This window comes from Triticum aestivum, chromosome 7D, assembly GCF_018294505.1.
Source record: "Triticum aestivum cultivar Chinese Spring chromosome 7D, IWGSC CS RefSeq v2.1, whole genome shotgun sequence".
NCBI classification, from domain to species: domain Eukaryota; kingdom Viridiplantae; phylum Streptophyta; class Magnoliopsida; order Poales; family Poaceae; genus Triticum; species Triticum aestivum.
In genome coordinates this window covers 41,819,738-41,841,170 of record NC_057814.1, presented here as the reverse complement: position 1 = coordinate 41,841,170, position 21,433 = coordinate 41,819,738, and the positions used below count along the sequence as shown (strand labels likewise).

General features: G+C 42.9%; 1 pseudogene; it reads left to right on the top strand.

The window, feature by feature from the left end:
• LOC123163758 (ATP-dependent DNA helicase DDM1-like) overlaps positions 1–19,952 on the top strand; it is a 25,569-nt pseudogene extending 5,617 nt beyond the window's left edge.
• The last annotated feature ends 1,481 nt before the right edge of the window (positions 19,953–21,433 follow it).

The window sequence follows — 21,433 nt, the reverse complement described above, 5'->3', positions numbered from 1 at the left end:
CTGAGGAATTTGCCAGTGAGGAAATTCCTTAGCGAAGAACTACTTGCAGCGGAATAAGTACTCAAAAGTATGCATAGCAGAACACAAGCATGGTCATCATGATGAAATGAAGACAAGCACAGAGTACAGAAAGCGTAAACACAGGATAGCACAGGATGAAGACAAACAGACTGAAAAAATTGAACTGAGGAAATTAAGAAAGTCTTCAGTCAAAGTCTTCAAACACAGATATGAACAAGTGCACAACACAGTTATGAGGAAATGAAAGAGTTGGGAAAATAGAACCAGTTGGCTTGGTGAAGACAATGATTTGGTAGACCAATTCCAACTGCTGTCTCAGTTGTACCTTTGGTTAGGGCGGCTAGGTATTTAAACCTGAGGACAAACAGTCCCGGACACCCAGTCCTGAACACCCAGTCCAGTACACCTAGTCCTCACCGTATTCCCCTTGAGCTAAGGTTACACAGACCTCGCCCAATCACTCATGGTAAGTCTTCAGGTGACTTCCAAACCTTCACAGACTCGGTCACTCGGCGATCCACAATTTCCTCTTGGATGCTCTAGACCATGACGCCTAACCATCTGGAAGAAGCATAGTCTTCAAAGGTAACAAGCGTCGGATCCACGCAGGATCAATCTCTTCAGTGATGCTCAATCACTTTGGGTTTGTAGGTGTTTGGGTTTGGGTTTTCCTCACTTGATGATTTTCGTTCAAAGTCCTCGGAGGATGGGATGCTCTCAAATGACAAGTGTCAGTTTCTCTCGGAGCAGCCAACCAGCTAGTGGTTGTAGGGGGCGGCTATTTATAGCCTAGGGAGCAGTCCGGCATGATAAGACATAAATGCCCTTAAATGATATGACCGTTAGGTGGGTAGATATTTTGGGACAGCTGGCGTATAGCACAGCAACGGTCGGAAATTTGAGTATCAAATTCCTCAGGGCTATCATGTTCCTCACTGTGTAGGCAATCCGCACTGGCGAATTCCTAACTCCTCAGTTAGAACAAATTCCTCAGAGACCAGAAGAACTTCGTCTCTGTCACTGAAGAATATGACTGAACTGTATGAGATTTCCAATGGCTTCACTCGAAGGGATTGATAGGTGTAGGATTTTGAGTTGAGCATCACATGGAAATTTTTCCTTAGTATTTCCTCGACCCCCTTTAACAGTACGGTGTTTCCTATGACTCAAGAAAGAGAAAATGAAACTACGTAAACAAAAGTCTTCACGCTTCATGCTCCTCAAATGAATACCAAGTCTTCAAGATCACACCAATTTCTTCACTTTCAAAGTCTTCAAAAATCCAAAGTCTTCACTCGAAGAACTTCATTTTTTAGGGGTCAACTTTCTCTGTAAATATTAAACTCCTCATAGACTTATAGACCTGTGTACACTCATAAACACATTAGTCCCTTAACCTATAAGTTTTCAATACACCAAAATCACTAAGGGGCACTAGATGCACTTACAATCTCCCCCTTTTTGGTGATTGATGACAATATAGGTTAAGTTTTCAACAGGGATAAACATATGAAGTGTAAATACTGATATTGAGGAATTTGATTGCAAGATATAGAAGAACTCCCCCTGAAGATGTGCATAGTGAGGAATTTGCTTTTGAAGCAATGCACACTTGAAGAGTTGAATCATGGAGATCTCCCCCTATATCTTGTAATTCATACACGCATTTGACATAATATATGAAGAATTTGAAATGCATGATGAAATATGGTGACTGATGTAATTCATCATGCGTGCAATGACATTAATGAGGAATAAGCATGCAGAAGAAACAACAAAAGTATCAGGCCACCATAGAGTTTAAGTTTACAACTCTATCCAACAAAGTCATCAGAAGAACGAGAGTTGTAACTTAGGAAAAAAACGCCCATATAATAGACCCGCTTGAAGACTAACTCAAATTTCTCCCCCTTTGTTATCGAATGACCAAAAGGTTCGAAAATGAGGACTAACGCCCCTGAAGAATATCAAGTTGATGAAGGAGCGTCAGCGTTGTCGGGGTCATTTGTTGTAGTAGGGCCTGCCGCAGTGTCGTCCAAGTCCTCATGTTCATCAGTGTCACGTGATGAAGAATAGGAGCTGGCCACCAAGGAAGGAACTTTGACCTTCTTGTACTTCTTCGGAGGAGGTGCAGCCCAGTCAAGATCTTCCTTGAGACCCATTTTCTTCAGATCTTCTTCACCATATATGTGCGACAGAACAGCCCAGGTGCGGTTGAGGGTTTCATGAAGGTAGTAGTGGTTTTTCTTCACTGCATTGTGGGTAGCAGTCATGTTGTGAAGAATTGAACCAAACTGACGTTTGACCCATTTATGATTGCGATCAACCTTCTGGTGAAGACTGAGGAGAAGCTCACGGCCAGTCATCACCCTGGGTGCTGTGCCTTGAGGATTTTGCTTGGGTGCGTTGCCGGCAGAGTCATGGGTGGCAGAGTCGTCATTGGTGGAGTAGGATGCAGCCTTGCGAAATTGACCATCCAATGGACGAATGCCTTCATCAATTACAGCCGTAGCCTTGCCCTTTTCATCAGCTGAAGAAAATGTCCGTTTGAGGACTTCAATCGGGGCAAGTAGCTGCAATGGTTCAGTGTATCAGCTTTGTAGTTGAGTGAAGACCTTGTTCTGATGAATCTCATAATCCACGGTGCATAAGGCTTGAACTCAAATGGTGACATTGCGACATTGGCCAGAGTCCTCATGAAGAAATCATGGAAGTTAACGGGAACGCCATGAATGATATTGGAAAGCAGATTCTTCATGATGCCAACGACTTCTTCTTCATTCGAGTCGTGGCCCTTGATAGGACTCAATGTCTTCGTCAGAATGCGATAGACAGTCCGAGGCACATACAGCAATTCCTTCACAAGGAATTTTGTTCTTGGGGCCTGACCTGGCTTCAAAGGCTTCATCAGCACTTGCATATAGTGATCGGTAAGCTCAGGTTCATTGTAGATGCAACATGCACCTTCAAGGGGCGGACTGAGAGGCAAAGCACGAAGCAATTCAGTAGCTGGTGCTTTGTAGTGAGTGTTTTTAGACATCCAGTCCAGCACCCATGAATTCACATCTTCAGAGTTGCCGGTGATGTGCAGAGTTGCATAAAATTGAAGAATTAGCTCTTCATTCCAATCACATATGTCAGCGTCGTAGAGAACATTGAGGACTGGCCCGAAGCATGGCAGAGATTCCATATCCACGTGAGGAATGTGCTAATGATCTAAGACTTTGTCTTTGTTAAACAGCACTGAGGAATAGAAATTTGCCTGGCTGGCAGTCCAGAAACGCCTCTTCCTTATGCGAGCAGAGTCATAAGGGTTGTAATCAGTGAAGAATATGTGCTCGCCGAAGAAATCATCAGCCTTGAATTTTTGCTTCCTTGAGAATGGATCCTTTGGCTTGGGAAGAGGAGTGTCAGTCAGTTGCATGATGACCTCAGGAATCGCAATCTCAGGTTCTTCAGGCTGAGGAATTTCTGGTTCCTCTTCAGTGGCAGCCTGGTTCTTCAAATCTTCATTTTCATTTTCTTCAGCACTAGCGGCTGGAATGTCTTCATGAGCTTCATCAGATCCCATTTGAACTGTAGTGGCTGGGGACTGAGGAATTTGCTGCAGTGGAGTGAAGAGTGGAGAATTGGGTGCCGACTTTCCCAAAAGTCATCATTCATCACTGGTGTGGTACAGCCAATGTCCACATCTTCTTCTTCAATTTCTTCAACGCCAGCCTCTTCAGCAGTAAACTGAGGCATAGGCGAGGAAACTGTGGGGGTTGAAGGGATTTTATCCACTTCAATTTCTTCATCCATCTGCTCTGACGAAGCAACAGAAGGATTTTCTTCATCAGATCCGCTAGGGATCACATATTCTTCATCAAAATGGATGATTTCCTTTGATGGCATGGAGGAAACTGGAACAGCATCAATTGGATTAGCAAATGAGCTTGTCAATTTCTTCATCTTCTTCGATGCTGAAGAATCTGAAGGAGCTGATGCTTTCCTTTTCTTCACTGCTGCACACTCTGTAGCCTTGGTCTTCTTCACATCTGATGCAGATGGAAGGATTGGAGTTGGTGTAGGCACAGGAGGAGCAGAGGAATGTGGTTGATTTTCTTCAGGCGCAACTGATGCAGTTGCCTTGACCTCTTCATTTTCTTCAGGCGCACCACTAGTGGGTGCCCTGACAGTTTCATCAGCGGCTGGAATGCAGTCATCAGCCCTGGAACTCACATTTTCTTCAGCAGCCTGATTGTCATCAGCGGTGCTGGCATGTTCTTCAGTTGGCTGAGCAGATGCTTCAGCCTGAGGAATTTCTTGTTGCGATGGGGCTGCAACATTTGAGGTGAACATCTTTGTCAGTTTGATAAACCTGACCTTGGCTCCTTTCCAATCAGCATAGTAAGCATTGAAATCATCGTTGAGGACTTTGATTTCAGACTGGATCTTCACAAGTTCATCAGTTGTCATAGAGACAACGTTGTTCTTCAGGAATTTCTCCTTCCTGTACTGTGCTTTCTTGAGCTGCCTGGCCTTCTCAAACTTCCATTTCTCTTCTTGTATGAAGGCAGTCAGCATATGACTTTGACCAGGAGTCAGCTTGAAGTCAGGCATAGGAGTGTTTGGGTCCTTGTGCCAGAGATCAATGTAATCGAGGATCAACTTTGGATCCAAAAGCAGAGGCACATTTGTGCCCTTGGCTCTAGCGGCCCTGACTTGCCTGTCTCTGATGATTTCAGCAAGTTCTTCATCATCAGCTTCGTCTTCTTCAGACGACACTTGGAAGGCGACCTGCTTCTTGTGAGGACTTGGGCGAGAGCCTCGTCCAGCAGTGGTCTTAGTCTCAGCAGAGAGGGTCCTGTTGAAGAATTTGGTGCAGCTGAGGAACTAGCTGAAGCTCCTGAGGCAATAGAGATGCCTGTAGTCCTTTGGCACGTGGCAAGATGCACAGGTGCAGAGGATTTTTTTGAGCAGCTGAGGACTTTGGAGGAGCAGGAGCAGCGTGAGGAATTGGCCGTGAGGGCTTAGCCGAGGAAATTGGCCGTGAGGGCATTGAAGAAGAGGCACTTGGCTTGTGCGCAGGCTTCTTTGCCATGGATTTCTTCGGCCTCACAGAGGCCTCAGCAGCAGCAGTAGTGGAATCTTCGTTGAATTTCTTCACTGCATCTTTTGCCTATTTGGCCAACTTGGCCTGTCGCTTGGCCCATTCTTCAGGAAACTCCTCACCGCGTTTGATGCTAGTGGGATCTGCTTCTTGGCCAGGTGCCAATGGTGGTCTTGAGCATGGAGGAGTAACAGCGAATTTCTTCATCTACTCTGGAGTCACATATCTGTACTCCCTCCACTCTCTTGCCCATCTCCTCTCAATCTTTTGAATGCGCACTTTGCGCTGATTTTTATCCTCCTCAGGGGGTGTGCAGTACCCAGCATAGATGTCCTCAGGGATTTCAAAAGCAGTGTTGACCTCAGGCCTCTTTCGTCCTTTCTGTGGCTTCTTACCGTCAACCATTTTCTTCAGATGAGGAATTTGAACAATGGAATTCTCTGAAGAAATATGCAACTTTTTTTCGAGGAACGCTGCAAATGGGTTAAGTTGATGAGAACCTAGTGATTCAGCAGCGGACATGAGTACCTGTGAACAGAGTATAGTTGCGAGGAATTTGGAGAGCTCATATGCGTTCTCAGAAGGTTTTTCAAAAAGAACAACTTTGAGGAATTTGACCAGATGAGTCTTGAAGAATTTCACTAAGCGTTCTTAGTCCTAGGTTTCAGAGTTGTACAGATCAGAAATCCGCACAATTGAGGAATCTTGAAGAAAAATTATTGCTTAGAGAAACGAATCAAGAACAGATGACATGTGATGTGTTTAGTGTGTGAAGAATTTGAAGAATAAACACCTTTTGAAGATTTTGCAGAAATCATTTGAATCAAAGAGGGCAGTAAAAGTAACTTTTAATTACCCTGAACGAAGAACACGACGAACTGTGAGGTGGAGAAGTGAAGTTCGTCTGTGCAGATCTTCCACGCCCTAACTCGGCGGAGGAAGACGGCTACGGCGGCGGCGGAGTGAAGATTTCCGCGGCCGGCGCGAGTACAACGGCGACGAGGTCGAGGCAGTGAAGCTCTTCCTCACCGGCGACGATGAAGTAGCGGCGGCGCTAGGGTTTGAGAAGCTTGAGCTGGAGAGAGGTCGAGCGAAGTAAAGGAAGTGAGGAAGGGAGAGGGGGTATTTATAGCCACGGTGAAAAATGGTTCGCCTGAAGAAATTGGACGAACGTGCCCCTGACCCTTCTCATTCGCTTGACATGTGTCACCCACGTACTGAGAAGTGGAGATCGTGTTAGATCGTGGGTGAATAGATAAGTATTTCGTGGGATGCGGAACGGTTTGAGCGGCAAAGCCGAAAATTTGGATAAGATAAGTTAAAAGTTCCGTTCGCAAATTCTTCAGCTGACAAGGACACAGTGAAGTTTTTGAACGAGTTTCAAATAGAACGCACATGAAGAATTTGTGAATAGATTGGGTTGAGTATAGCATAGAGGGGGAAGGGTCCGATCACATTCACTTAGCAGAAATAGCAACTTGAAGAAATAACAATAAGTGAATGCTGTAGAGGACATAAACTCATATATATATATAGCCAATGAAGAAAAACGATGGAAACAGTGAAGATTTTGCAAAGTTGAAGATTTTGAACAACTGAGGAATTTCAAAACTGAGGAAAAACTCAAATTGAAGATTTTCAACTTTTGCTGGTGGCGTGACCCACCGTATAAGAATGATGATTTCAGACACCGCGTACAATTGTCGTAGGGTTCTGAGAATCAAATTCTTCGTTAATTTTTTCACACTTAGAGTGTTATTCTTCATTGATTGAGGAAAAATGTTTCTTCATGTGTTGCACATCTAAGTCATCAATTTTGCATAAGTGTTAGGATGACTGTCCTTTTCAAAGAACATTCGAAGATTCTAGGATATTTAGCTCACACCGCAACTTGCTAAATCTCTTCTCATCCAAGGGCTTAGTGAAGATATCGGCTAGCTGTTCTTCGGTCTTCACATGCTCAATAGAAATGTCGCCCTTCAACACATGATCACGAAGAAAATGATGACGACTCTGAATGTGCTTTGTCTTCGAGTGCTGAACTGGGTTGTGAGCAATCTTGATGGCACTCTCATTGTCACAAAAGAGAGGCACATTCTTCACGTTGATGCCGTAGTCCTTGAGAGTTTGCTTCATCCACAACAATTAAGCACAGCAAGAGCCAGCAGCAATGTACTCAGCTTCAGCAGTAGACAGTGATACGCAGTTCTGTTTCTTCGAGGACCAACAGACCAGAGATCGTCCGAGGTAATGACATGTACCAGATGTTGACTTGCGGTCCACACGATCACCAGCATAGTCAGAGTCAGAATATCCAATGAGATCAAAAGCCGAGCCCTTGGGGTACCATAATCCAAGTGTTGGTGTGTGAGCTAGATATCGAAGAATATGTTTCACAGCCTTATGGTGTGATTCCTTCGGTGTAGCTTGAAATCGAGCACACATGCAAACACTAAGCATAATATCTGGCCTAGATGCACATAAATACAATAAAGAACCAATCATGGAGCGGTATACCTTTTGATCGAAGTCAATACCATTTTCATCAGTGCACAGATGGCCATTTGTGGGCATCGGAATTTTGACGCCTTTGCAATCTTGCATACCGAATTTCCTCAGTACATCCTTGAGGTATTTCTCCTGAGATATGAATATGCCATTGCGCTGTTGACGAATTTGAAGACCTAAGAAGAATTTCAACTCTCCCATCATAGACATTTGATATTCTTCACTCATCATATAGGCAAATTCATCACTATAACGTTGGTCAGTACAACCAAAGATGATATCATCAACATATATTTGGCACACAAACAATTCATCATCATATGATTTAGTGAAAAGTGTAGGGTCGAGTGAACCGGGTTTGAAGCCTTTCCTCATGAGGAATTCCTTCAAAGTATCATACCACGCCCGAGGGGCCTGCTTGAGGTCATAGAGGGCCTTATTTAGTCTGAAGACTTTGTCAGGATGCTTAGGATCTTCAAAACCTGGGGGTTGAGCAACACATACTTCTTCCTCAAGCTTACCATTGAGGAATGCACTTTTCACATACATTTGATATAAAGTGATATCATGATGGTTAGCATAAGCGAGTAATATGTGAATAGCTTCAAGTCTAGCAACAGGTGCAAAAGTTTCATCGAAATCAATTCCTTCAACCTGTGTGTAGCCTTGAGCTACTAGCCGTGCCTTATTCCTCACCACAAGGCCATTTTCATCTTGCTTGTTGCGGTAGATCCACTTTGTGCCAATGATATTGTGTTTGCGAGGATCTGGACGATTGACCAGTTCCCAAACGTTGTTGAGCTCGAACTGATGTAATTCTTCTTGCATGGCCTGAATCCACTCAGGCTCCAGAAATGCTTCATCTACCTTAGTGGGCTCTGTGATAGAGACAAAAGCATAGTGCCCACAAAATTTAGATAAATGTGAAGCTTTTGAGCGTGTGAGAGGACCTTGTGCTTCAATGTCATCGATGATCTTTTCAACTTGCACTTCTTTTGCAACGCGAGGATGAGTTGGTTGTCGTCGAGGAATTTGATCAGCATTTTCTTCAGCACCATTTTCTTCAGGTGCATTAGCTCAACGTTCAGGAATGAATTCTTCAGCAGATTCTTCGATAGGAATGACATCCTCAGTAGCCTTGAACTTGATAGATTCCTCAGGTGCTGGTTCATCTATCACAAAAGGTAGGTGCTCTCTTTGCGAGCCATTAGTCTCATCGAACTGCACATCTACAGTTTCAACAACCTTGTGAAGAACGTTGTTGAAGACTCTGTAGGTGTGCGAGTCCTTTCCGTAACCAAGCATAAAACCTTCATGTGCTTTCGGTGCAAATTTAGCATTGTGATGAGGATCTCTAATCCAACATTTAGCACCGAAGACTTTGAAATAACTCACATTGGGTTTCTTGTCAGTGAGGAGTTCATAGGCAGTCTTCTTGAAGAATTTGTGAAGATATACCATGTTGATGATGTGGCACGCAGTATAAATTGCCTCAATCCAGAAGTAACGAGGCGTCTTGTACTCATCAAGCATAGTGCGAGCCATCTCAACAAGAGTTCTGTTCTTGCGCTCCACTACGCCATTTTGCTGAGGAGTGTAAGGAGCAGATAACTCATGAGTAATACCAAGTTCATCAAGATAGTCATCAAGACCAGAATTCTTGAACTCAGTTCCATTGTCACTTCTGATGTGCTTGATCTTCACACCAAAGTTGGTTGAAGCCCTCGAGGAAAATCGTTTGAAGACTTCCTGCACTTCATGTTTGTAAGTGACAATATGTACCCATGTGTAACGAGAGTAATCATCAACAATAACAAAGCCATAGAGAGATGCATCATTTGTGACTGCTGAGTAATGGTTAGGACCGAAGAGATCCATATGAAGCAATTCAAATGGTCGAGTAGTGGTCATGATAGTCTTCGCTGGATGCGTAGCCTTGGTCATCTTTTCAGCTTCACAAGCTCCACACAAGTGATCCTTGAGGAATTTGACATTCTCAATGCCAATGACATGCTTCTTCTTCGCAAGCGTGTGCAAATTCCTCATGCCTGCATGACCAAGTCGTCGATGCCATAGCCAGCCTTCTGAAGCTTTTGCAAGTAGGCACACGGCTGGTTGCGGTCCTGTAGAGAAATCAACAATATACAAGTCTTCTCTCCTAAAGCCTTCGAAGACTTTGGAATTGTCAGCTTCCATAACCACAACACAACGATACTTGCCAAAGACAACAACCATATCAAGATCACAAAGCATTGAGACAGACATGAGGTTGTATCCTAAGGACTCGACAAGCATGACTTTGTCCATGTGTCGATCCTTTGTGATCGCAACCTTACCTAGACCCAATACCTGACTTTTGCCTTTGTCAGCGAAGATGATATGCTTCAGATGCGATGGTGATAAGGGAGCATCCATCAATAGATTCTTGTCACCAGTCATATGATTTGTACATCCACTATCGAGGACCCACTCAGTGGCTCTGGGTTGATCATCCTGCAGATGAATTAGTGCAGCTTGCGAACTTCATATACTTCATCAATGAAGAATATGACATCACAATTCATCATACCAATTTCATCAAGCAATGCAATAGTTAAAGCAGTATGAGGACGTGAGAAATGAAAGTTCATTTCTTCATGATTAGCCTGCGTCCTTTCAGGCACTTTTCAGGTCTCCAGCAAATTCATCAGACGTTTAAGTACGTCTGGAGACCTGACCCTACATAAAAGATTAGTTCTTTTTCTTCACCACCCACATCTGAAGGGGTGGCAAAGAGTCCATCACTCTGCGAGCTCCATACGAGAAAGGTGGCATAGAAGCCAATCCATTTCGTTTCACATAAGAGGAGTTAGGGTAAGCATATGAATAAGCAGAGAAATTCTTTGAGGACTTATGAACATAATGATTAGAAGAATAATGCTCATATTCATAGCCCTTAGCTCTTCCTTGCGAAACGGAGTTGTTAGCACGATGATGTTCATATGAGGACTTTGATCCTTTTGAGGAATTTGATCCACGTGAGGAATTTGGTCTGTATGAGGACTTGGATCCATATGAAGAATTTGGTCCATATGAAGAATTTGATCTATATGAAGAATTTGATCCGGGGTTCCTATTCTTCGCAGGTGGTGTCATGAGGACATTCACCTGAAGACTTTCAAGGCACCTTTTGGGAACCCAGATTTTCTTCATAGGAGAACTGTTACTGCAGTTAGTGCCAACATATCTAGCAAATACTTCACCATTCTGATTTTTAAACAGTTTATAGTTGGAGTCAAATGACTCATCAGAAGAATGAGAAGATTCACATGTAAAGCCAGATAAATTAGATGGATCAACTGGAGGTCCCTTTGCAGCAACCCATGAGGTTTTGGGGTACCGCTCAGGCTTCCAATATGTACCATCAGCATTGAGTTTCCTCTCAAAGGCAATACCCTCTTTCCTCGGGTTCCTGTTGAGGATCTGCTTTTTAAGCACATCACAAAGAGTCTGATGCCCTTTGAGGCTTTTGTACATGCCTGTCATGTACAATTCCTTCAGCCCTGCATCCTCAGTGATACTAGTAATGTCCTCAGATGAGGAATTAGTGATAGCAGAGACAGTTGAAGAATTTGTAGCATTAGAAGCATTTGAACATTCAGGTGAAGAATTAGCAGATTCAAGTTCAATGCATTTCAAACATGGAGGAACAAATTCTGCCTGAGCAGCGCTGATTTGTTGAGCAAGTAATGAATCGCGCTCCTTCTGAAGATCTTCATAACTCACTCTTAGCTTTTCAAGATCTTGCTTTCTCTGAAGAAATTCATAAGAAAGCTTCTCATGATCAGATAAGAGAGTGTTATGATGACCTTGAAGGTTGTCAAATCTAGACTGAAGTCTCTGAAGATTTTCATTCAAGATTTTAGTGCGATCCATTTCTTCACCCAACATATCGTCACTTTTATCTAGCATCTTTTGAACCTTTTCCAAGGCCTTTTGTTGTTTAGTGGCAATACAAACAAGCTTGGTATAGCTAGGTCCAAAATCATCATCAGATTCATCATCACTAGACTCAGATGAGGAACATTCGGTTACCTTGGCACCTTTTGCCATGAGGCATGGTGCAGAAGATGATGGTTCAGGTTCGAAAGTCATCATTTTGAGTGATTCCTTGAAATCCTCAAACCAGGGATCATGACGAGTTCGATGACCTTCATAGACGTCAGAGATTCGGTCCCAGATAAGCTTCGCATTGCAAAGACGCATAATGCGCCTGAATTCATCTCTGGATAGGCAGGAACAGATGATATCCTTCGCCATGATGCCAAGTCGAGTGTACTTGCGAATATCATCAGTGTCCGCCATCTTGCATAGATCGGTAAGACTAATCTCAGTGACAGTCCAAAGCTCGCTGTTCATTGCCATGAGGCGTTTCCTCATCATGGCCTTCCACTTGGGATAATCATGACCGTCAAAGATGGGACATGTCACTTTCTTCATACCTGCGGTCGACATAACTAAAACTCCAGGCGGTTAAACCAAAATCACACAGAACAAGGGAGTACCTTGCTCTGATACAAATTGAAAGTGCGTTATATCGACTAGAGGGGGGTGAATAGGCGATTTTTATGAATTCTTCACTGAGGAATTTGCCAGTGAGGAAATTCCTTAGCGAAGAACTACTTGCAGCGGAATAAGTACTCAAAAGTATGCATAGCAGAACACAAGCATGGTCATCATGATGAAATGAAGACAAGCACAGAGTACAGAAAGCGTAAACACAGGATAGCACAGGATGAAGACAAACAGACTGAAGAAATTGAACTGAGGAAATTGAGAAAGTCTTCAGTCAAAGTCTTCAAACACAGATATGAACAAGTGGACACCATAGTTATGAGGAAATCAAAGAGTTGAGGAAATAGAACCAGTTGGCTTGGTGAAGACAATGATTTGGTAGACCAGTTCCAACTACTGTCTCAGTTGTACCTCTGGTTAGGGCGGCTAGGTATTTAAACCTGAGGACACACAGTCCCGGACACCCAGTCCTGAACACCCAGTCCAGGACACCTAGTCCACACTGTATTTCCCTTGAGCTAAGGTCACACAGACCTCGCCCAATCACTCGTGGTAAGTCTTCAGGTGACTTCCAAACCTTCACAGACTCGGTCACTCGGCGATCCACAATTTCCTCTTGGATGCTCTAGACCATGACGCCTAACTGTCTGGAAGAAGCACAGTCTTCAAAGGTAACAAGCGTCGGATCCACGCATGATTAATCTCTTCAGTGATGCTCAATCACTTTGGGTTTTTAGGTGTTTGGGTTTGGGTTTTCCTCACTTGATGATTTTCGCTCAAAGTCTTCGGAGGATGGGATGCTCTCAAATGACAAGTGTCAGTTTCTCTCGGAGCAGCCAACCAGCTAGTGGTTGTAGGGGGCGGCTATTTATAGCCTAGGGAGCAGCCCGACATGATAAGACATAAATGCCCTTAAATTATATGACCGTTAGGTGGGTAGATATTTTGGGACAGCTGGCGTATAGCACAGCAACGGTCGGAAATTTGAGTATCAAATTCCTCAGAGCTATCATGTTCCTCACTGTGTAGGCAATCCGCACTGGCGAATTCCTAACTCCTCAGTCAGAACAAATTCCTCAGAGACCAGAAGAACTTCGTCTCTGTCACTGAAGAATATGGCTGAACTGTATGAGATTTCCAATGGCTTCACTTGAAGGGATTGGTAGGTGTAGGATTTTGAGTTGAGCATCACATGGAAAATTTTTCCTTAGTATTTTCTCGACCCCCTTTAACAGTACGGTGTTTCCTATGACTCAAGAAAGAGAAAATGAAACTACGTAAACAAAAGTCTTCACGCTTCATGTTCCTCAAATGAATACCAAGTCTTCAAGGTCACACCAATTTCTTCACTTTCAAAGTCTTCAGAAATCCAAAGTCTTCAGTCGAACAACTTCATTTTTTAGGGGTCGACTTTCTCTGTAAATATCAAACTCCTCATAGACTTATAGACCTGTGTACACTCATAAACACATTAGTCCCTTAACCTATAAGTCTTCAATACACCAAAATCACTAAGGGGCACTAGATGCACTTACAGCGCTACTGCTATAATTCCCACGCCGCCGCCGCGAGGCTTGTTCTAGCAGCAACGCGTTATCACGAAGAGCGCTACTGCTACGGATCATAGCAACAGCGCATTTCAGCAATAAGCGCTACTGCTAAGTTTACTACAAAATTTTAGTCCCACCTCGCTCCGTGAAGAGAGTTTCTACCACCTTAAATATTTTACTTCTCAAACTTTGACAAGCACTTGGTCTTCATTGAACTTTATGTGTAGAATTTGTGGCTGCAATATGAGTCTTCACCGGTTCCTAAACCGGTGAGGACTCATATTGACAAATCAGATTGTACACAAAAAGATCGTTCATGATCAATGTATTTTTTATGTCTATTTTGACATGCTGACACATAGCAGTAGCGCGTTCTTTGTGAAAGGCGCTACTGCTAGGTAGTTTAGCAGTAGCGCCTTTCTCTATAGCGCGCTACTGCTAAGCCATTCCATCTCCCACCCCACTCTCCTCTATCTGATCCACTCACGCTCACACACTCACTGGATCTCCCCCTCAACCCCCCGCGCCGGTCCTCCCCCACCGCCCCTCCTCCCACTGCGCCGCCGTCACCTACTCTTCCTCGCTGGACTCGGTACCGGCCTCCTGCTCCGTCCTCCCTCCACTCGCCGCTGGCCAGCCCCTCCTCGCTCTGCCTTCCTCCTCCGTCCTTCCTCCTCTGTCCTCCCTCCACTCGCCGCCGGCCGGCCCCTCCTCGCTCCGCCTTCCTCCTCCGTCCTACTCTCTTCTCCCTCCTCGGGTCGCCCCTCCTTCTCCCTCCTCCCTGCTACATTTTGATTTAGTAGGCTAGTTCATATGCAACATTTTGATTTAGTTGATATGATTTAGTTGATTTAGTAAGCTAGTTGATTTAGAACATGCATTTTGATTTAGTTGATTTAGTAGGCTAGTTGATTTAGTATGCACCATTTTATTGTTATTTTTTCTGTACATGGATAGGTAGATGCTTTTGTTTTTTTGTAATAAGTTATTTTTTGGCAAAATGTAGGTGGTACCTTGTCATCTAATATGTTACTAGATCTTAGGATTATAATTATCCATCAAATTGCTTCACGCGGAAGAACCAAAAATATCACATGCTACTGTTTTTCTTTCCTGTGAAGTGGATCGTTAATCCTTTGCTCATATTGCTTTAGGAAAATGGCGCCACCACCACCACCACTATGTCGACTGTGCAAGTCAAGGTGCGCCAGCAGCCTTGCAACTGGCAAGCTGTTCGGCATCTACTTCCAGCCGAGTTTTCGTCATGCGGCGGTAAGAAATTAGATGAAATGTAACAACTATTTTTTTTTAGTGTTGGCATTACTGCATTGTGTCATTTTGCTTTTTTTACACAGATCGTCCCATGCAATGTGAGGCTGAAATTCAACAAGCTGACAGGAGACACTGTGACATTTGAGGCTCCTAGGGGGCCATACACTATGGAGGTCGAGAAAGGACGCAATATGTCGCAGATTGAAGGAGATGGATGGGCCTGTTTCCTCGCCCGCACGCGTCTTACTGGTGGTGAGTTGATCAGCTTCTCCTTGAGAGCAGAAAGACCCAAGCTGACTGTCATTTATCTCAACCTGGTGGAAGATGATGAAGATGACGAAGATGATGAAGATGACGAAGATGATGAAGATAATGAGGACTCATTCGATGAAGATGATGAGAACCCACTTCATGAAGCCATCGTAGCTCAAAGAATGAGGCTGAGCGAGGAGGAGGTGTGCAACCTATGGGACATAATTCCGCCACGTGATGACTTTGTCGGGGAGCCATTCATGACCTGCCTGACAAGTACCATGGTCGACCGTCATGAAATGGTATGTTATACTGACTGTAGTAATTTGATGATATATATATATGCTTTATTGTTATACTTACAAATGCAAATTATCCGATGATATGCTTAGTGAATCCGATGATATGCTTAGTGTAGAGTCCAATGATATGATTTGTGGAATCTAGTCGATGATATGCTTTAGTGTAGAGTCTGATCACATGCTTATTAGTGTAGAATTCAAGGAACTATTAATAGTGTAGATAATCCATATATACTTATTAGTAGAATTCATGATTAATTAGTACAAATGCGTAGTACTGTGTCTTTTGATAGTGTAGAAATCTGACTTAATAGAAATATATTTGCAAGAGTATGTGCGAGGCTATTTATTAATTGATATGTTTTTCTTATTCAGAAATTGCCAAAGAACCTATCTGTGAGTTGTGGTATCGAGCCTGATGAAGAAGGCTCAGCTGGACTACGCCTTACCGCAAGGGGCTCCATCACTACCTGTACTTGGGAAAGTATCTAGTGCTCCCAGGCTTGGGGTGCTCCCGGTGCTCCAAATGTCCGAAAAACATTTTTAAAATGTTCAAAAAATTCTGAAAAAAATGCAGCACATCGACGGAACATCAATGTCTCTTGTCACAAAAATTCAAATCAAAATTCGAAACATTGCTCGAGATACAAAAATGACAAATTTAGCTGTTGTACTTGCGCGCATTTTTCAGATTCTATGTGGGCTTTCTTGCAAAAATGTTCACCATCTCACATGAGCTGTTGGATTTGAGATCCAACGGCTGAGGTCGCACGGGAGCACCTAAGCTTAGGTGCTCCCGGAGCACCAGATATTTTCCCACCTGTACTTACCGCATGGACACAGACGGTCGCACACGCTTAAAATCGGTTGGGTGGAAGAGATCCCTCGTTGGAAAAATCTTCGTGTTGGACAGGCCATCCTAATTACTATCAGGAACACCCACCACCCAGGCTTGAGGATGATGATCGTCGTCGATATCATCTAGAACTACATATGTGTGTGTGGCTATATCATCTAGAACTGCATATGATGATTGTCGTCGATATCATGTAGAACTACATATGATGATCGTCGTCGATATTATCTAGTACTCCCTCCGTTCCAAATTACTCGTCGTGGTTTTTGTTACCTAGTACCAATAATGCTTTATGAAATTGTTATCTAGTAGTACCTATTATCTGGAAATTGCAGTTTCTTGAAGCTGAAACGGGTAGGAAGCCGAGGGGAAATGATGAAAGATATAGCAGCAACGCGGGGCTACAAAATCGCTACAGCTAATTAATAGTAGCGCGTTCTGGAAAAGCGCTGCTGATATAGTCAATAGTAGTAGCGCGGGTACAGACCGTGCTACTACTAACAGTTAGATGTAGCGCCTTATTGGTAGCGCGGCTGACCGCGCTGCTGATAGCCTCAAAACCCACGCTACTACTAGGGTTTCCCCAGTAGTGACAAGTTGCTCAAGAAAATGCCGCCACTGTGTGATAGAGAGGGGGGAAGGAGGAAAAATCCAGTGGCACGTCAGCCGTTTTCCACACATTTCTGGTTTTGGACGGAATGTCTCTGGTTTTGAGACATGAGGGACTAAATATCGACCAAAAAAAGAAATAGGACTAGATGTCGAATTTTTGTAAATTTAAGGGACCAAAAACATACTTTTCTCATTTCTATATGATGCTAAGCCGAATCACTAATTTCTATAGGAATATAAAAGCATATTTAGATTGAACTTTTAATAGTAATTGCTCAGCTTTTTAATATTTTGCCTAAATTAGTTGATCAAGAATTTTACCCACACAATGGTGATTTACCCTTCCTCTGTCCACCGACAACCCAGAAACGTGGCCACGCTGCTGCGCTCCCAGCGCCCGGGCAATGCATGCGCATGTGCGCCATGCGGTCTTAATCCTGCGCGCTGTGTCTTCGCATTTTAGCCTCTGACCCATTGTCTTCCTACCGGCCATTGTTGCTGCCTGGCTAATCCATCAGTCGTGCCTTTTTTTAGTATAGAATGCATCGTTCGTGCCTACGTCATTGATATCATTTTGGTCCAATCCAACAAGTGGCCCAAATAACACTGCCCACATGCACTACAACACCAGGTAGCTAGGCCCGTCCTATCTCGGCTTTATTTCCCCATATGCTAAACTCCTTAGGCAAATCCTATTCGGCGCTTCAGGGCACAAGAATTCGAACCCCCGACACCTTCGTTACGAGCGGTCAACTCCAACCACCAGACCAAGACCACGCCGGTGTACATGTACTTCATTTTTTTTTCTTTTAGTTTGTTCTTCGGTTCGGTTTATTCTTTTTCTCTTTTCTCATCCTTTTTTGTTTTCTTTAATGCATGGTTCTTTTTAAATTTGTGAACCATTTTTAAATAGATGAACTTTTTTCAATTTCAATGAACTTTTTTAAAATTTGGTTACCTTTTTTTCGAAATGAATGAACTTTTTTTAACATGTTCGGTGAACTGTTTACAAAAATCAATAAACTTATTTTTAAGTCCGATGATTTTTTTCAAATCCGATGATTTTTTTTTCAATTCGGTAAACTTTTTTCGAACCCAATGAACTCTTTGTCAAAATGGATGAACTTTTTGCAAATCCAGTGAAATTTTTTCAATTCAGTGAACTTTTTTTCAAATCCGATGAACTTTTTTCAGATTTGTCAACTTTTTCCTCAAAATCAATGAACCTTTTTTTACTTTTATAACAAATCTATGATTTTTTTTATTTTTCACGAATATATACAAAATTGTAAAAAACCGGAGGCCGGTCTTTTCCTGAAGTAGCAGCGCAGCACAGGAAAAAAAATGCCAGCGAGGCGACCGAAGGCGAACCTGAAGCAAGCGAGGGAGCAATTGTTTTTAATGGGCCGTAGCCCGCTGGTGGTCGCTGTAGGCGCCACTTCTCCAACGGGCGCTTACAGCGCCCAATAGGAGCTCCCAACTTCTTATGGTATTTCCTATATCATGCTTAAGGCGCAGCTTAAAGGCCATCCGGTACAGGGCGCACCATTGTGTACTCTAGGTCTTTTAGTGGGCTGGCCCATTGCTTTCTCTGTTCCTTTTTTCAGCGTGTACGTGTTGTCCACTTGGGTTACTACATTTTCCTTTTTTATTTTATTTTTTGGTCTTTGTTTCTTTTTTCTTTTCTTAAATGTTTGAACTTTTTTTCAAAATCAATGTTTTTTTTTAGATTTGATGAACATTTGTTCAAAATTGAGGAACTTTTTTTAAATTTGACGAACTTTTTTCAATATTTATGAACTTTTTAAATTTGATGAACTTTTTATCAAATTTGTGAACTTTTTCCTTCAAAATCAGTGTATATTTTTGAATTCACGTAATTTTACAATTTTTTGCAAACTTTCCTCAAATGCATAAAATTTTGTCAAATTGGTGATTATATTTTGAAACTGATGAACTTTTGAAAATTCTATGAACTTTTTCAAAAAAGATGAAGTTTTTTCAAATTCGTGAAATTTTTAAAATTTGGGCAACTTTTTTTAATTCACAAAATTTTGTTTTTGCGAATTGTTTCATTTTTTAGTTTTTGTGTATTTTTTCAAAAGTCAATGGTAGACTAGTCAACTGGTCACTGGTCAACCGCGACCGGTCAAAGTGCGATCGAGCGACCAGAAGAGAAACCTGTCAAATGCGATTGAGTGGCTCATTTTCTACATGGGCTGGCCTATGAGGGGGCACACGTGGGCGTCGGTTCCTCCAAGTAGCACTTAAGGTGCCACATAGGAGCTCCCACTTCCTATTTGTTTTGCAGAATCCTCAGATGGATTTACATGCTATGGATCAATGCCACCGCATTGGTCGAACAAATCTGGTTCATGTTTATCAGCCGGCAACATCGAATTCTGTTGAGGTATGGTTATGGAATGATCTTCAGACTCTTGCTTGGCTAATTTTTGTGGCATCGAGGCTCATCTCCTCTTTGTCACATGACCTGATTATTAAGAGAGCTTTTGGAAACTGAAGCTAGAGCATGTGATGATTGGGAAGGGACAATTTCAACAAGATGCCGCCAAGCCTAACGCCTTGGAAGTAAAAATTTCTGTCAGAAATATAGAAGATTGTGTACTGTGTACCGTGTAAATTGTATCTTCAGGGGTCATTAAATGCTTGCATGATTGTTGATGTGTTTCTTCTTTTTGTTGAGAACTGCAGGGGGCGGAGCTGCTAGCGCCGATGAGGGACGAGCAGGGCGAGGAAGACAGATGATCCAAATGAATATCAGCGATGATAACCTTCTGAAGATGATGGACCAGAGTGACCTCAGTGGCCCTGCCGTGGCTGCCACTACCCGCCCCTCTTGTACCCCTAAAAGAGTGGAGGTGGTGCTGGCCTCGAAGAGTGGAGGTGGCATGCTCTCAACACTCGCCAGTTAAGTCATCCTAGCAACGGTGATGCCTCCGTATTTTGATGCTTCTTGTTCACGGCCTTAACGGTCAACAACAGTGCATTTGTGCCCCTAGGGTTAGGAGCTGATGTTTGGGCGGGATGTGTTCTAAGCTCATGGTTGTGCCTTCTTCCAAGCTAGCTAGGAAACCTATGTAAGACTGTCATGGTAGTTAGTTTGATAATGGCATTGTTCTACTGCTCTGCAATGCTAGATCTTTCAGGTTTTTGTATAGGACCGCCGAGCTCTATTAAGTATTACTCCCTCCATCCTGGATTACTTGCCACAAAATGAATAGAAATAGATGTATCTAGAATTAAAAAAACGTCTAGATACATCCTTTTGTACGACAAGTAATTCACGACAGAGAGAGTATAACACAGAAACTTGAAGAGGTTGTGTGTGATGATGATGAAATGCGGTTACTCCCCTGTGTTGCGTTTTGTGGAGATGCAGGGGAACTTTCCTAATCGTTTGTTTTAAATTTTCAAACTCGACTAATTAGTACTCCCTCCATGTAAAAATACAGTGCATATTTATTTTTTAGTCCAACTTTGTGAATCTTGATAAAAGTTTGTAGAGAAATTATCAATAGCTACAATATGAATTCAATACCATTAGGCTCATCATCTAACGCACTTTGGTGTGCAACGTATATGGTGTCCCGTATCGTGAGTGTAAATGCCTCACTTGGAGTTGTGTGATCTTTCCCTGTAAGAAATTCATGAGATGTATGCATAACTCTATTAAGATTGCAATATTGCAACCCTCTAAGACATATATTTTTAAAGCATAACAAGGAATATCAGCTGAAATGGACAGGATTGCAGCTCACTCGAAATCATACACTAGAAAATCATGGTAGCTACATTGTTGGACAAAAGTTCAAAGGAAGCCTGGTATTTCTGCATTGACCTCGGCAATAGCTTAAGCACAGTATGAGCGGGGTGTAGTGTGGTGGCAAATATCTTAAACAAAGATGGGCAATGCCTGGGCCAAGTCCCAACACATGGTCTGCCCAAAACGATGACCTCACGCACGTCGATCTCCAGAACAAGAGGCTACACTCAGCCTAGCATGAAACACAAATGGCTAAGGAGAAGAATGCACAGACCTGGAAGCACACAACAAGTTTCCCGTGTCTCTCAATCCCACGGGATGCTATTGGGCTCCCATCCAAACACCAGATCAGAAACATGGTAATCAACCTGCTTTGTCTCTATTCTCTCCTCTCTTCAACTTTGCAACAACTGTAGGTGCTACTGTCATGTTTTCTCTATGCTAGTGCATCTACCTTTTATAACACTGTTTGGCTAGGTGCACATGTAGGCTCTTTACACTTTATTTTATCATTTTGGCACTATAATAATGTTCTAGTAAAAATGTGTACATATGATTTATTGCCTCTGTGAGGGAGCATGTGGTCCTTATAGAAGATTACATTTATTTTCTCTCAAGAACCTTTGGTGG